Here is an 18,512-nt window from a genome sequence, read left to right as displayed (position 1 = left end):
AAAAACACCTGAAAAGGTAAAATATTCTATTCCTTTCTCTTTGGTCAGGACTCAATGTGTACTATTAATATCCTATCTAATAAAAGGGTAATATGCAAATTAACCATCACTCTGTCACAAAGATGGCGGTGCCCATAGCCACAAGATGGTGGCGCCCAGTCCTGTCAGCCCCACCGGAGTTCCCCAGTCCCAGCAGGGTGGCTGCTGAGAGCAGGCAGCATGAGCAGACTGGCAGAATGCTTGCTTTGTCACCGCGGCAATGAAGGGCCTCTGGGCAGCGGGCACGGAGCGGCCAGGGATGGGAGGAGACACACTTGCGTCATTGCAGGACAGGCTGAGGGACCCCCCTCCCCCGCACAAATTTTGTGCACTGGGCCTCTAGTATAATTATTATCAATGATAGTAATATTAATTAGGCTACGTATCGCTTACCTAGTGCTCTCAGATTTACAAAATTATTTTCATGTACATTATCAAATTCAATCCTAGCAATATTGTTATGTGGAAGATATTATTTTTTTTAACAGTGAAGAAATTGAGGTTCTAAGAGATTAAGTAGTTTGCTTCAGTTAAATGTCATACATGTGGCCATAAAATATGACCTCACATTCCAGGTTGGGCAGGAGGAGGAGGCATGCAAGGAATTTCACAAATTCTGTGGTTGGGAAGTGTAGGCTCCTTACTGTAGGAAGAACCTGGCCCACTCCAAGCGAATAATAAATAAAAGCCACCGTCTCTGCTAGCATAAAAGCAGGTCTTCCAAAGTTGAACTCAAGTTCTCCCACAGGCATTATCTCATTTGACTCTCAACAAAAACCTGTCAGAGAGAAGTGGCTGAAACCAGGCTCACTACTTTATGAGCGGCAAACATAGGGATGAAATACATTGTCCAATTCCTTTGCTTCCATATTTTTGGAGAACTACAGAAGAGTGGTTAAGCCTGGCATACAAATTGCATGTGGTCATAAAATGCCCTTTTAATCAGCATCTTTTGTTTGTCCTTCATTCACCTGGGTGCCTGCATCTGGGAATTAAAAGAAGACTAAGTCCTAGCCTGACCCTCAGAGAGCTCACAGAGTTTAAACAGGAAGTTTTGGCAGTCCTGTGACTGGGTCTCCCTGTACAGTGCTTGTTGACCTGATGACGGGCACTGCTAGCCTAGCAGGATGTCACTGCGCAGGGGTAAACAAGAAGAGTGGACAGGCACATCAACACATCTGGCCAGTTCTAAGAGCTTTAATTCTGGAGTGACTTATGAAAAGAGCTGTAAATATGTTACATTCTATACATTTTGAATATTGTAATTTATCCCACTGAGAAAATATATCTAACACATGACCGTTTGCTTTATTTTATTCTCTTTGTTTACTTGCCTAGTTGCACATGTAAAATAAATTTTCATAGACTTAACATCAAAAGAAGAGTTCTAAATATTAGTTTATACGGTAAAGACATTTATCTATTCACTAAAACACACTAAAAATGAAGGCAAATCAAGATCGAATGTGCACTATAAAGAATGTAAGGGAGTATAGCTGTCCTTTATTGGAAGGTGGGTTGATGTGGAGGTGTAACTTCTCAACTATGGCTTTGATTTTCCCAGTTATTTAGGACTAACAGTCATCAGCAAAGAGTGATGATGGGGAAGAGGTGTTAGGGGTTGAAGACAGAGGAGAATGAAAGAAATCACCATCAAGGTAAGAAAGAGAATAAACTAAAATAAGTATGGGATGAGAGCCATGCCTATTGGAAGTTCATGGTCATGAATGGAGGTAAGATTAGTGTGTGTTTTCTCCAGCCACATTAAGCTGCAAGGAACAGTTAGGCCTGGAATAGGTAGAAAACTGGACTGAATCATAGCTGTGTATGTCAGACAAGCGCAAGAAAGAGGCAGGGGTTGTAGCAAGTATGTTAGGGGATGTAAGGGAGCTACATCCATGGAATTTTATTTTCTTTTTATTGTAAAACTTCTTGGAGGAAGTGTTATTGGAATCATACTGTAAAGAATGGGCAGATTTTAGACATGAGTTTTTAAAAGGAAACAACATTCTAGTTGGAAGAAAGAGCTGAGCAAGAACATACGCAAACCAGTGCAGTGTGTATTCAGAAAAAAGTGAGTCATTTGATAACAGTCTGAAAGTAGTGGTAGGTAAGAGTGGACAAATCTGTTGCCCCTGTATAAAGCAGGAACTGGTAAACATCTTCTCTAAAGGGCCAGACAGTACATCAGGCTTTGTAATAATAGGCCTTGTAGGGTCTGTCTTGAGGATGTCACTCTGCTATTCCATTGTGAAAACAGCCATAGACCATGCATGAATGAATGGGTATGGCTGTGTTCCAATACAACTTCATTTATCAAAACAGATGATTGGTGAATTTGACCCACAGTTTATAGTTTGCAGACCTATGACTCCTGTGGATCTTTTAATCAGTCCCATTGGAATACAGCTGAGAAACTGATATCTTCAAATGTCTCAGATTTTCCTGTCTGTCATTAAGGGAACTAGCATTTTTCAGTAATTGCTTTCACACTACTTTTAATTGATACCAATATTATGAAAATGTCAAACATAAAATTTTGTGATACAATCTGTGTTCACTAGTAAGTTAAAAAATATATATGAACTAGGTTACCATGGTTACTACTGTGATTTTGAAAAAGTAATCCATGCAAAGATAAGATCTGAAGTTGGTATTTAATGCTCTCATAAAGCCACACACATGATAGTAGAGCCCATAAATCTCAGCTTATCAAAACAACAAAAGTAAATGATTAGGTAGGATGTTTCTTCTTTTAAAAATACAATTTCATACAAAGTTTATAAAATATATGTATTTTAAATATAAATTTTAAATAAAACGTTTTTCTTGGGAATACTTAAAACAATACAAATTGCTAAATTATACTGGAAAGTCTTCAAAGCAAATTGTACACATTTAAACATCTATAATGCCAAGGACAAAGGCAGGGATAAAATTCGGATAGCTAGGTTATCATGACTATTCAAAAAAACATTCCTTAAATAGATGGTATCATAAAAGGTGAATAAAAAACACCTCAGGAAGTTTATCGTATAAGATAGACAATGATGATGCATATATATAGTTAGAGGGCATATTTCTTAGTATAGTTCTATGTAGCAATATGTTCATGTGCTTTTAAAAAAATTTTTTTTACATTTTTTATTGATTTTAGAGAGAAAAAAACACATCAATGTGTGAGAGAAACATCAATTGGTTGCCTCCCACATGCACCTGGACTGGGGATTCAAACCCACAACCTGGCACATGCCCTGTTCAGGGATTAAACCAGCAACCTTTTGATGCACAGGATGACACTCAACCAACTAAGCCAGACTGACCAGGGCCATGTGCTTCATTTTTTATTTTTTATCATTAGGCGCAAACATTCTTGAAAAGGGTTTGTGGGTTTTTGAAAAATGCTAGCTAGTACACTTCTCTAAGGCAGGTATAATGTGATATTTAAGGAAGTTTGGGGCATAAAACAAGTTAACATTTAGTATATTTGAGTCTAAGTACTTTTTTAAAACCTCATTCATGTATTTATTTTGCAAAAATGTGACATTCTTGTGGTCAGAAACCTTGTTTAGTCCTGTACCTCCAACATATAAAAGCATCCATGATACATAATAAGTGCATAGCACGTTTGTTGGATTTTATTTTTAATTTATTTATAACTACATTGTCCCCATTGTCACAACTATTAACCTCTTAGCTGCACTTGCCTCCCTATCCAGCAGATGGCTCAGTTAGTCACTGTCATATCCTAAGTAGCACCCTGAATTTCCTCCACATTTCATCTTTCTGCTACATCTATTTTGCCAATTTCAAATTCCAAGCTACAAAGTATTGCTGGAAAGTATGTGCCATTAGAATTTCCTGAGATGCAACTGGTAATGGGCCTTTTCTATATCCTACAGCTTTGCTCTTGCAGACATTCCCCACCACACATTTAATATCAACTTTATTGAGGTATAATTTCACATTTTAGGTATATGGTATGCAGAATTTTGTATACATCCATGAAATCACCATCACCAACATGATTATAAAACATCTATAATCAAATTTCTCTCACGCCAACTTGCAGTCACTGCATTCCCAATTCCCACCACCAGGGGCAACCCCTGACCCAACATGCACTTTTCCAACTAGCAAGGTGGAAGAAAAATCATAAGTAATCTCCATATGGGAAATAATGTGGGAGAAGTAAACTCGTGTTAAGATTATTTGAAGAAGGTGAAATACATTCATGATGATTAACTGCAAAAATCAAAAGAAAAGTTTACTGCAGAAAAAGAAAACCCTAGATATATCACTATAATTTCCAAACCAAAAGGAAATAACACTAAACCTATCTGATGGAAGGCCATGGCAGGCAAAAAAGAAAATTTAAACAAAGGAAGCACAGTAAAAAATATACATACAACATAATGTGGAAGTAGTTAGTCTAAACATACAAGTGTATCCACCCACACATGCAAAGATGGGATAAAATCAGTATCTGCTTACTAAATGACAGACACTTAGATTGTGTTTTAAAAAATAATGAGAAAGACAGAGAGATAAATTTTAAAATATGTCATTTATAAGAAATGGAACAAAAAAATGGTACAGACAACAGTATGGTGGTTACCAAAGGGAAAGGGAGGGGAGGAAGTTAGTAAAGAATAAAGGGGGTCCAATATATGGTGATGGAAGATCTGACTTTAGGTGGTAGAAACTCGATGAGATGTACAGATGATGTATCATAGAGTTGTACATTTAAAATCTATATAATGTTATTAGCCAATGTTACCCCAATAATTAAAAAAAAATTTTAAATGGTACAAAAAACTTGAAAATGCAAATAATGAAAAAGTACAGTAATACTAATACTAGAATAACAGAATTCAAATAAGTACTAAGCAATACAAAGGATAATGCACATGTATAAAAGTTACAACCTATAATAAGATATATTAATCATGAACCTTCACGCACCTAACAATATAGCTTAAAATTATATAGAGGGAAAATAAGAAGTTATTAAAGATCTTAAAACATTTTTTAGAAATTTATACTAAACAAAAATGAAAGGGCTATGGTCTGTGGTATGCAAGTAATCTGGCTCTCAGAAATAAAAATTAAAACCACACTGATTTGTAACATTTGCCAATTTATATTATGTAAATATCCTACACCACACTGATTTCCAGCCAGTGGTTTAACAACTGGTTCACAAAAGGCCTGAATACTGAACCATTGGCTCTCACAAGCCAGTTAGAGCTGGCTCCACTTAACCAATGCCTATGGCAAATTTTAGAACAATAAACAATGTTGTATGTAGTAAATATGTATATTAGGTAAATATATAGGGATAGAGGAAAACATTCTACCTTACTGAAATAGTGCATAAAAAAATGAACACATCAAACATTCATAACATGTTATCAATGACCTAGACAAAAAAATGTTTATGTACTAGACCTAAAATAAAGTTTCAAAAAATTATAAAAATCTGAAATTACACCTGACACATTTTGTGATCACAAATCAGTATTGGTATATTGGACTATTGAATTGAATAGTGGGGAGTGGGCCTAAGCCGTCAGTAGGACATCCCCTGAGGGCTCCTAGACTGTGAGAGGGGGCAAGCCGGGCTGAGGGACCTCCTCCAGTGCACGAATTTTCATGCACCAGGCCTCTAGTCAATAAAAGCCTAGAAAAGGTTTTAAAAATACATTCACTTATGTGAAAATTTATCCTTTTAAATAATCTATAATGTTATAAGTGTAATATGCTAATTAGACTGGATGTCCTTCCGGACAACCTTCTGGATGAAACCGGGGCTGCGAGGGAAGCCCGAGTCTCAGGTGCCAGAGGGAAGCTGGTGCCAGCAGCTGGGGGAAAGAAGGCCTACTCTTGCACTAATTTAATGCATTGGGCCTCTAGTGATAATATAAAAGAGAAAACCAATCTGAAAATTATATAAGAAGTATCTGTTAAACATGGCAAAAGTATAGTGATTGAAAATTCTATAGTCTCTCATATAAAATAATTAGATTGAAATGATTTTTATGCATTATCTCAAAAATCTATGAAAATAATAAAATTACAAAGAAAATAGAATAAAATATTACTAAAAATAAAAACAGAAGTTAATGAAGTAGGAAAATAATTAGTAAAATCAAGAAATGGTTCTTTTTTTTGCCCAGCCAGCATGCTCAGTGGTTGAGCGTTGACCTATGAACCAGGGGGCCAGGGTTCGATTCCTGGTTAGGGCACATGCCAGGGTTGCAGACTCAGTCCCCAGTAGTGGATATGCAGGAGGCAGCCAATCAATGATTTTCTCTCATCATTAATGTTTTTATCTATCTCTCTCCCTTCCTCTCTGAAATTATATATATATATGGTTCTTTTTAAAACAAATCTGATCAAAACCAAAATGGAAAGTCTCAAATTATATATGTTAAAAATGTAAAAGGGCAATTATTACTATAATTTTTATAGATTACACATTCATACAAATCAATTTGAGCACTGACTTTCTAAGAAAATATATGTTATCAAAATAGACTCAAGAAGATGGAAAAAACTGGATTGAGTCTAAATATATGTAATAAAAAGACTGATTTCTTCATGCAGATTTTACCAAACACTCAGGGAACTTATAAATCCTTCTGATAATATAAGATTAGTTTAATTCAAGGGCACAAAAATCTGATAGCAAAACTATGTAATGATATCCTAAAAAAGAAAATTACATAGCAATTTCTTATATGAAAGATGCAACCTTTTAAAATAAAATATCAACAAATTTCATCAAGCAGTGTGTTAACAGAATAAAATTAAATGGTTACAAGTAGATTTTATTATTGAAATGAAAGGATGGTGACAATCAGGAAGTTTATTAGTGTATTTACTACATTAATAGATCAAAAGACAGGTCATATGGTTGCCTTTGCAGATGGGGAGAATATTTGACAAATTTTAGCATAGGTTCTTAAAACAAAAAAATGTGGAAATATTTTCCAACTGATAAAGCCATAGGATTCCTATCTAGGATCATTTTCACTAATATAGGCACAAAATGAGGAAGTGCACAGGCCAGGCTGCCAGTGGTCCCAGCTATGTGCCTGTAAGTCCGGGCTATTCTTTACTCTCTAGGTGACTTCAAGACATGGATATACCTTGATTCATTTCCTCCACCCAAAATCAGCAAAGTGGAGATGCTCAATGAACATACCTCCTATGATTATTGTGCAGATTAAATTTTACATGTATAGCACTTGAGATTGTGCAAGACGCATAAGGACTTAAAACACCATCTATTAATATTACATTGCTATCTCATCAAGAAGCTTTGAGAAAAATATGGGAGGCGTCATTAGTATCAGCCTCATTTTACAAATAAAGCAAAACTCAGAGAAAGTAAGTAATTTGCTCATTACACATGCCAAGAAGGAAGACAACTGAAATTTAGTCCTGGTTCCTTCATTCACTTACACATTCATCAAATATTTATTGAGCCCCTACTATGCACCAGTCACTCTTCTTCTAAGGACACGGCACTGAAAAAAAACTCAGAATGTCAGGAAACAAACAAGTAATTAGAAAGTATGGCTGATGGTGTCGAGAGCAATAAATACAGAGTGTGTGATATAGATCATCTTGACCATTGTGCAGAAGATGTATTTAAAGGAATCAAGACTGAAGGTAGGAAAATGAGTCAATTATTATTGTAGCAGTCCAGCTAAGGAGCTAAATTAAGGAAGTAGCAATAGGAACTGAAAAGTATTGCTTATTGGAGTACTATGTCCCAGCAAAATTGGCAAGTTTTGTTGGCTGTCAAAATTTGTAGGATGAGGGAGGAGGAAGAGTCTAAGATAACTAACAGGTTTTATGGTTTGGAAGGTCAGGGCAGTGGTGATTGAGATTGAACAGAGATAGGTCTGGTGTGAGGGAAGATGACTCATCCAGTGTTGGATATGTTAAGTCTGGGAGGTTGGTGGGATATCAAAGAAATGCTCTGGCAGATAGACAAATATGCAAATTAGAAGTTCAAGAGATGGCAGTACTGGAGGAATAATTGGCTTAAAACGTTGAATTCAGAGGAGATCAAGCTAGGAGAGCATGTAAAGAGAAAAGTGCAGTGAGAAAAGGAAAGAACAACAATCTTTAACCTTTCTTCAGATAATGGCTTCCATGAAAGGCTTCTAAGTGCTTCAGGTTATTGGTGGCAGCCAGCGTGTTCACGCAGCAAGCAATTACAGCACGTGTGTGGAGCGCCCTTCCTTGACTGTAAGAAGCACTTTTTTTTTTCAATTTGAACGTTTCTGAAATTGGGTCACATCATATAAATAATCTCTATCCTCATCCCCAGAAAAGCTGTTATTAAAAAGGTTGTGCTTAAAAAATTTATTTCAGAGCAGGTTCTCTGGGAGGAGACTCTGACTAATTCACGTGCAGGAGGTAGACTGGGGGAGGTTTGCAGAATCACTACCTGTAGGGGAAGGCAAGAAAGCAGAAATGGGCAGAGGAAGAAGGGAGGCCACTCTGCACTCAGTGACTGGGTTTTGTGGAGCTGGGGAGCTGGGTGGCCCTCTGCAGTTGTACAAATTGGGGAAACAATGGCCTCTATGGCCCTCCCCTCCCCTCAAAGAACACTGGTTGCCCTGGGGAGTGGGTGTGCTCTCTGAAAGGAAAGTTTCTCCCAGAGAAGACTGTCAGCTGAAAACTCTAGCAAGTAGCACTCCCACTAGGTGAGATAACAAGTTCTTTATTCCTGAAAGAGAATATGGTCACTGAATGACATCCACTACAAATGATATTTAAGAATGAAGGAAATAGCCCGGCCAGCATGGCTCAGTGGTTGAGTGTGTTGACCTTTGAACCAGGAGGTCACAGTTCAATTCTGCCTGGGTTGTGGGCTCAATCCCCAGTGTGGGGCATGGAGGAGGCAGCTGATCAATGATTCTCACCATTGATCTTTCTATCTCTCCCTTCCTCTCTGAAATCAATAAACAAGATATTTTTAAAAAATGAAGGAAATAAAGCATTTTTATTTCAATAAGATTTATATTAATATACTCATGAAGTATTAAACACAAATTTTGTCTGGTGCAACCCATTTAAAAATCCATTATATTAAAAGTTCAGGTCATCTGAAATTCTACCCTGTTTGGGGTAAAGTGGAGGAAAATAATTATTCCTAAAAATTAAAAAAAGTATATGAGATCACAAATGATATTCACTGCACAAGTCCTAGGCATTTACCAAAAAACCATTTGGCAATGAAAGTGTAAAATAACAATGGTAAGTTCTAATTTATGGGGTAATTGGAATGAGAGGCAGATTTAACACAAAGTCAGTGGGGCTCCAACGCCTGCATTTTGCATTGCCTGTAGTGAGGAAGCAACTGCCATAGCTCAGGGGGCTCGGGGCACAAGGAAGGTGGCCCCAGAGGGTGGTCACCTTCTACCTCCTAGAAGTCATCCAGGGTTTGCAGCAGGTACTACCAGCAAGTATAATCAGCCGGCAGGCTGCCAGAACTTCCTCCAATCTACTTGGACTTCAAAGACAATCTAACCCCAATAGACGTCAAGGGGTGTCTAGACCTTATCGGTGACTCTAAGCAAGTGAATACAACCCATCAGGGTCACTGTGTCCTAGGCTCTCAGCCAAGTTTCCCTCAGCTCCCACAACAAGACGTTCCCACAAGGGTGGGGATAGGGAGTCAAGAGGGAGCAGTGAAGACCTAGCCAAGCTGGAGCCACTGCAGAGGCACGTGCCTCTCTGAGATCATGCCAAGTGAAACCCCAAAGCTGGACTTCTCCCAAGCTTCCCTCCAAACAAGAATTGCCTGAGGGTGAAGCCGGTAATGCATTATAAAGGTAAATGAAAATACTTCCTAAACCATCAATAATAAAGAAACAAATTTCAATTTACTTTGGTAGAGAAAAGAACAACATTTCTTTGTGTTCTCTCTATAGAAAATATTAAAAACCATTATCATATAGAAGAGGAAGTATGAGTGCATGCAGACAAAAATTTGTAAGAAATAAAGTATATAAAGATGAATCCGGATGTTTACTAATCATGATGGTAATATTTTGGAATGTTTTGGTATTTTTCAATGTTTTTGTTTCTGTAATTTATGATTTCTTCTCCTAATCTAAATAAAGCCTTAAAAATGTTCTAGTTGACAAATTTTGTTTTCACCATTGATACTCATTCTTAAAGAGGATGAGGCACTATACAAGCTTGAGGTCCCCACAAACCTGGATTCTCATCACTTATGACATTCTCCCAAGCACTTAATTAATTTTAATCTGGTAAATTTATGAGGTAGATGCTGTCATTATTCTACTTTATAGATGAAGAAGTTGAGGGCAGAGAGTTTAAGAAACTTGCCTATAGTAAGTCACAGAGGTCAAGGTAGTGTGGGACTTGAACCTGCCGTCTGTGCTATACTGAAGTAGGCAATTTACAGATTACAGTGGAACTTCATTTCTGGAACACCTCCCATCTTGAACAACTCACTTCCCAACCTGACAACCCTTTCATGCTGATATCTATATGATCAGTCATGCACCACTCAGGTGACAGACAAAAAAGAGAATGCACGAATATGAGTCAGTTTACCACTGTTAAAATCTCAGGATGTTGTGCTGTGAATATTTTTGTGTTTTTGTGTGTGTGTGTGTGTGTGTGTTTTGCTTTTTTTTTTTTTGCTTTTATTGCTGCTTATAATTATTTTTAAATTTTGTTTTTTATTGTACCTTTCATTTTTGTTAAATTTTCATTTCATGTACTTTTTGTTTTTAAAATATTTATAGATTAAACAGTACAATAGACATGTACTGTATATGAAAAAGGTTAAAACAGGGAATCATTTGGGGGTCTGTAATGTAAATTAATTCAATTTACATTATTTCTAATGGGAATAAATGAGTCAGTTTTGGAACAGCCTTCCAGAACTAACTAAGGTCAAGAAACGAGGTTCCACTGTATTTCACTTGTCATTCACCATTTATTAAGCTCCCTTTTGGTGAAATGTGTTAGGTGCTGGATAATTTTGGGTGGATTTGAGATAATTCCTACCCTCACAAAGCATAAAGACTGATGAGGAGACCCAAAATGCTGTAATGGAAAGCATAATAAAAATATGAAGGTATTAAAAGTGCTATGAATCAATAAAGGAGACTAATGAATTAAACATTCTGATCTGCCAAGTGAAAGAGTGCGAGCAATGACATAAACATCTGTTAAGTTTCCTTTCATTCATGAAACATTGGGAAGCTAATGCTATAATATTCTGCAATTTTAACTCAAGATAGTGGATATGTTTGGGACAACACATTTTAAAAGTTTCATTTCAGGAATAATGAACAGATGTTTTCTGAATCCCCGTGATGTGGCCGGCATTTTGATAGGCATTTCATAATCTAATCAAGGAAAAAACAAATTTTATAACTGGGAAGAATAACTGAGATCCTATAGTTTATCTTCTTTCTCCATGTGGAAGCTGAAGCCAAAAGATAGCTGGCAAATACTCCAAGAGTTATTTTTTTCAGAAAGCCTTTCCTTAAATGACCACAGGCAGGTACCATTTTACCATTTTCCAAACCCAGCTTAGCATATTGTTATTCTTCTGTGGCTCTTGTTCTTTAGCTGGTCATTGAGATCATGAGCTTTTTAACTTTTTTTTTATGATCAATGGCACCTTTTTTTTTTTTAATCCTCACCCAAGGATATGTTTCTATTGATTTTGAGAGAGAGAGAGAGAGAGAGACAGACAGACAGACAGACAGACAAGACATTGGATCAGTCAGTTGCCTTCTGTACCTGTCCTGACTGGGAATCAAACCAGAAACCTTTTGGCTCACGGGATGATGCTCCAACCAACTGAGCCACCCAGCTAGGGCTCAGTGACACTTTTAACATCTAAAAGCTATTCACTATCTCTTCATAAAAATGCATATAAATGCATATAGAAAAATTAGGTTAAAATCATCTGGAGCTAAAACATTCATTCCTCTGGTCTCAGGTTAAGGGTCTTTCTTCTAGATTGCTGGCTCCATAAAATAATTTGTTAATGCATGTCAGTAACAAACATACATAAAATACATTTACTTGTGTACCACCTATAGTGCCTAACACTGCAATAAACTTGAGAGAAGCTTAATAAATGTCTTGTTTGAATTAGCCCCAAATTAAGTTGCAGCCAATAGGAGACACAGAACCAGCCTCCTAACTCCCTGCCCAGTCATGTTTTACACTATCATAATCTCTCCTTAAAAAAAACAAACAAACAACCCATAATCATTGCCATTATGAGATCACTTTTACAGAGGCGGGAAAATAAACATTAAAATACAATCTCAGTATAATTACTTGGATATGACTCTACCTGCAATAAAACTCATGTTTAGGAAAGGACAACCTGTACCACAGAAAGTGCTCAATAAATATTTGTGGAGTGGTTGTGACTACATGAATAAATGAATAATAAATAAGAATGAATAAATGCTGCTGCAAACAGAGAAGGCTTTGGATGGGGTGGCAATTGAGGTTAATACTAAAGACTGAATAAAATTTGAATCCAAAGTAGGAGCATATTCCAGCTAATATAGACCCAGCATAAATAATACCATCTGAGAGTGAGAAAACCTGAGGCACCATTGACTGGAAAGTACTGAAAGAAAATGCACTTGAATAGGCATTTGGATTGCATGTGACATTCAGAGTCAAGCTAAGGAATCGGATTTAATTTTCTGGGCAATGGAATACAATTTTAGATTCTTAGTGATATAACCTAACAATTGTACTTGACAATAGTTAGTAATCAAATGCATAACCAAAGAAAAAAAAATCACAAATCATTTTTTAACTTCAGCTAGTATAAACACTCAGACCAACTGTTTACTTATTAAACAAACTATGACCCTAATCCATTAAACAATCCTGCTTTTATAACTTAATTTACGATTCCTAGTCATCAGCACTCATCTTTTTATGGGAAAGGAAAGACTGCTAATTCTTCAAGAGTGAGAATTTACAGTTGATTGCATGATGAGCCCATGTGTTAATTATTAGCTGGATAGGTTCAGCATTGGGTCACTGTTGGTTGAGATCCTACATGAAATTTCCCGACCTCCCCAGCACATATGCCTGATAGGAACTTCCATCTGTATGATGACACTCTGTTATTGTTGCTTCCTTTGCTATATTTTCAAAAAAAATTTGCTTTTACAAGTATTCATATTGTTTCTGCATTTTTACCTGCCTATTAAGACTGGTCATTATTCAATCTCTGTACAAATCCATTCACAGTATGTTTGGGTTATAGCCCCCTAAAGAACTCTTAACTATAGGTGAGAGTGAAAAGTGAGAAATGCCCCCTCCCCCGAAAATCTGGACCACCCTCTCTCCAGCCTAAAGCTTTATTCTTCCCCTTCAGCATCATCTTCTCCACCTTTGAACACATATTACACTAATAACTGATGTAAAAGTCAACTTCAAATGTTGTCTTAATATAAAGACAAGATAAAAGTGAGCCGGAAGCTGTTAATAACTTGTTCCAGATTCCCACAGTTAGTAGAACAACCCAGAGCAGATACCAAGTCCAGGTTGTTTCTATGACACCACAATGTCTCTCTCCTTTCCCTAACTGTTCAGGGAACTTTCCAATCTTGACTTTCCAGTGTATGTACGTGTATGTGTGCGTGTGCGTGTGTGTGTGTGCATGTTCGCTGCTGCAGAAAATGAGAGAAAAACATCTCTGCTCTTATAGAGCTTATATATTTTTAAATGTGACTATAGATTACTTGTATGGGTTATGAACATGCAGAGGTAAACTAGCACTAACTTTCTGATTGGATTTCTAGCTAGTACCTTATACTTTAAGTAGTTTTGTTCAAAAGTTTGATAAGGAAAAATCTGTAACTACTAGTAGATACAATTAATTTTGTTTGTGGAATTTAATTATCAATGTTTTTCAAGGTTAGACTCAGCAAAGAAAATCCCGTTAGTCATCATTGAGTAAAGTCTTCCTAGTGTTCACATTTTTTTAAACAGATATGGATCTCAGTTTAAGAAGAGGGAGGTATAAATAAGGAGAACCAAAGCTTGGTATTAATGCATTAGTCATTTACATGGGAAGGTAATAGTTAAACTTGTCTTAGTTAACTCTGAACAAATGTTCAGAAAATCCTACGGTTCTGAAGGAGGAAAGGTAGACTAAAAGAACAAAGTCTTATACTGACAATCTATAGCCTAGTACACCCGTTCAAACGTTCTATCGAATGTTGACCGTTAACTGAAAAATTTGAATAACTGGCTAGAAAAACCACTTCTCAGCATAAATTACTTCAACATGAGCTGTAAGTTTGTGAATTAAATAAAAATCCATAGCCTGCCAGATGCCAAAAGAAAAGAATGATTATTGGCCTCAGAAACAACGAAATGTGTCACTTAATGCCTGGAGTTATGTATAACCAAAGGAGAGGACAAACTTTCTGCACTAACCCCTTATATCAAGCCAATTCTGTGGGTTATCACCTGAAAAGAAAGAAAGCCCAACCTTGGGGTAACGAGGCCATGCAGAGTAATTGACTTTTGGGAGGAAAACACTTTTTTTTCAGTTTCCAGTGGAAAGATATAAAACATAAATTAAATGGGAATAAACATATGTTAAGAATCCTCTTATATCTCTTTGATTCCCTGGGACACCCATTATCAAGCTAAGAACTGAATATTTACGTCAAATAAACACCATTAGCAGAAAAGAAGCTGAAAGAAAATTCTTTTCCCACTTAGAGCATTTCAACATCTGGGCGACCGTGGCCATTAAGGCACAAAGAAACAGCCTGTCCACACTGGACTGACACTTGTCCTTTATTTATTTATCTTTAAAGGAAAAGGTGAAGAAATATCTGTATAGTTTAGACTTCACCTTGGATGCTGAGCAACCTGTTTCCAGGGAAAGCAAAAGATTACTCTGACTTCTATTCCCCTTAAAAAATGTCTTCTCCCCCTTCTTTTCACTCAGGTTAATTAAACATGCAACTCAAGTGGGGGAAGGAAGGAAAGAAATCGTGTTTCACACAGTGCATCTCATAGAAGAGTTTGGAGTAACAATCAAAAGGTGTTCTGGGGGGCCCTGGCCAAGTGGCTCAGTTGATTGGAGCCATTGCCCCTTGCACCAAAGGTGGCGGGTTCAGTTCCCGGTCAGGACACATTCCTAGGTTACAGTTTCATCCCCCGTCAGGGTGCATATGGGAGGCAGTGCCGGGGCTGACCAGCAGCCCCTGAACGATAGATGAACAAATTACTCTGAGAGTTTCACTGTGAAAGAGAGGGCTAAGGGACGGCCCTGCTGAAGAAGCCAGGCAGCCTTGATTTCCTGCCTTTTATTGGCATTTTTATCCTTAGATACAATCAGTAGGTGAGTAATCTTGGGAGGACACATGTGTTTACATTGTCCTCTAGGCAGGGGCATCCAGGGACTAAGCATAAGGATTCCAGTAAACACCCAGGGGTCTGCACGTGCACAGACTTGTTTGGAAAGATCAAGGAATAATTAGGGGCGCCGCCTTCGATACTCCCCTAAGTCTCCCCTACGTCAGAATTCCAATAAACGGGGCAGGCGGCCTTCCACACACTTCCCTTTTCTCAGACTGTCCTCCTTACAATGTTCCAACCAAGTCTCTTGTGCTCCCCAACAAGGCAGCCAATCAATCTCTCTCTCTCTCTCTCTCTCTCTCAAAAAACAAACAAACAAAAACAATAGAAACATATCCTTGGGTGAAGATTTTCAAAAAAGGTGTTCTTGGGAAAGAAGATAAATGGTGTACAATACTGGAAGACAGGCACCCTTTCAGGCTCTGCTTAACTATCATACGATAGAACATTAATCAGGCACAAAATTACAGGGAGCATATAGGTGTGTGCCAGCTGAACTGAATATCTTAAGATGCCAAGCAGTAAAGACATAAAACCAGGGTGACATGGCTACAAAATGCAAGTGCAAAATGCAAGTGGAAACAAAGAAGTTTTAGTAAGGAAGAATTGGCATTAAAATATACTCATTTCAGTCAAAAAAAATCTGCCCCAAATGTTCAATTAATACTCATTGAGGACTCCATGATAGGAGAGGTGAATGACTGAACATCAATGGAATATAGTATTGGCAATGCAAGTAGCCAAGGAAGATGCCCACAAAGCTTGGTTGTGATGTACAGCGGGGATGGCTTGTACAGGCTATTGAGTCCCTGAAGAAAGGCTGGTGGGAGTGATGTTCTGTAGGCAGAAAGTGGTAAGATGAAGAACGTGGCCAAAAGACACGCTGGTGAAACATGGCTCTGAGTTAAAACTAATGCTCCACTTCTGACCTTTTAATAGCACACAGGGCGGCAACTCATAAAGACGATTTCCGATCAAGTTTTATGGGACATAATCGCCAAGACATAAAGTTATCTCCATGAAAGAAGCTTTGCAACAAATCTTTCCATCTCGTGTTCCAAAGAAACAGAGCCATCTGACAAACCTCTGATATTCAAACAACAAAATAATAAAAACAACCCCCAGTAACACAATATTCATTCAATGGCATGAAGCACATAAAACAGGCGATGGCTCGGTTCTAGACATGGTATTGGTGGCGTTAGACTTCCTGCCTCTAACACTCCTATCACACTCCCCCCAGCTACAATAAAATATTGCTATCCAGCCAGAAAATCAACACATCGGCTTCCAAAGCACACGGCCTCGGTCGTTTTCCTATGAGAATCCTACAGCTTTATGAAACCACGTACTGACAGAATGGCAGTGTTAAGAGAAAATAAAACCAAAAGAAAAACAGATAAACATCTGTTTCCCCTTGCATGAAGGCATCATTGCAAACATATAGTAGTAGAGGTTCTTGCACAGTGAAAATTCTTTTTTTGTTCTTTACATACTGAACGGCATCATGAATAGTTTTGTTCTGTTCTGGTTGCTATTTTCCCAACTTTATTACCAGAAAAAAATCATTCCCCATGTGCATGTTGCCCATAATATCCTCCCTTCCAGGGAGAGGAGTTATAGCTCAGACCCCATTTCTAAATTAACTGTTCATTTAATTTTCTTTAGCACTTTATAACATCATATGGATACTTTGACTTGTCACAACTGGGCCATCAATTTAAAAGAGAACCCATTAGAATGACAACACCAGTGTCTCATGCAACCTATTTCACAAAGAAAGAAAGAAAAAAAACAACTTTGCTAAACACTCTGGCCACAGTCAACCCTCATGATGTCTGTGTTTAAGTGTTTTGGTAATTTACCCTAGACAGCAGAAATAGTAATGCCTCATTAAAGTAAGAACAATCATGCATAAATTGTGACCAAAGAGTATTCAAATACTGTGAAAGATATTTCTGGTGAAATAAGAGGAAAAGGAAAAAAATGGAGAACTTATTTATTTGAGAAGAGCAGAGTGTATAAAATATTGGAACCCAAGAAGGAGTTTTACTTTGTAAAAATAGAAAAACAATCCCATAGCTGATTATGATAAGCCCCAGCACATTCCAATCAATTTTACTATAATATTCACACAATGTAACATTTTCTCATGTGTCTTTATGAGATCCAATAAACAAATTTCAAAGCAGTGAAGCTGCAATAAATTAAATATTTCCAGAGACTTGGACACTGACCAAAGTAGGTCAAACATGTGTTGAAAAGAATAGAATTTTAGAACTGCTCATTTTATAAATTGGAGACAATGAACTTCAGAGATGGCGGTGAATTCTGTCCAGAGCCTCCAGCTAAGAGCCCAGACTGGCAGTGTAGTGACTTGTCCCGAATGACTTAGTGATTGAGTAACCCAGGACTGGTTTTTGTTTCACACACAATCTCCACTGTTCCTAATACAACTGAGCTGGTGAGGGTCTGTGATGTTCTGCCTAACCTGGTGAATCATGGGGAAAAGAAGATTCCTATCCTTATCTTAACGAAGAAAAAAAGATCAAAAGCTGCCAACAAAAAAAATCAATGGTTCTTTCAAAAACAAAATTATATATGATAGCTGAAGAAATATATGCCATATATGTGCTTGAGTTATTTAAAATCAACAAAATGACATTTAGCTGTGTTAGTCATTGTGTGCACTAGATCAAATATTCTGCTTCACATTGCTATAGGAATTAAAGTCAATTATCTGAAAAATATTTAAACAAGGAGAAAAACTATGATTGACTTCAAATTTTCAAAAGATACAGATATGAACATGACTCTTAGTTGACCAAGTATTCAAAGTGTATTCATAAAGTAAGCAGAGGTGCGAGACAGAGCGCAAAGTACAAATCAAAATCTGAAATGAAAGAGGGCAAACCGAACTGACATAAGTACAGTTCACAGAAATGTTTAGTGCACAATAAAATCGAATTGATGTGACTCTTGTCAATTACTGTTTTTTCGGAATAGGGTGTGGATCTCATATTTTACAGGACCAGTGTGCATGT

General features: G+C 37.3%; 1 protein-coding gene across 7 annotated transcripts in view; it reads right to left on the bottom strand.

Annotated features, from left to right (window-relative positions):
* The window catches only part of IL15 (interleukin 15), a 61,608-nt gene that overhangs the window by 10,996 nt on the left and 32,100 nt on the right, over positions 1–18,512 (bottom strand). The window lies entirely within an intron of this gene.

This window comes from Myotis lucifugus, unplaced genomic scaffold (genome assembly GCF_000147115.1).
Source record: "Myotis lucifugus unplaced genomic scaffold, Myoluc2.0 scaffold_1, whole genome shotgun sequence".
Taxonomy (NCBI): Eukaryota; Metazoa; Chordata; class Mammalia; order Chiroptera; family Vespertilionidae; genus Myotis; species Myotis lucifugus.
Note: the sequence above shows the minus strand (reverse complement) of the source record. Positions and strands in the feature narration are given on the sequence as shown.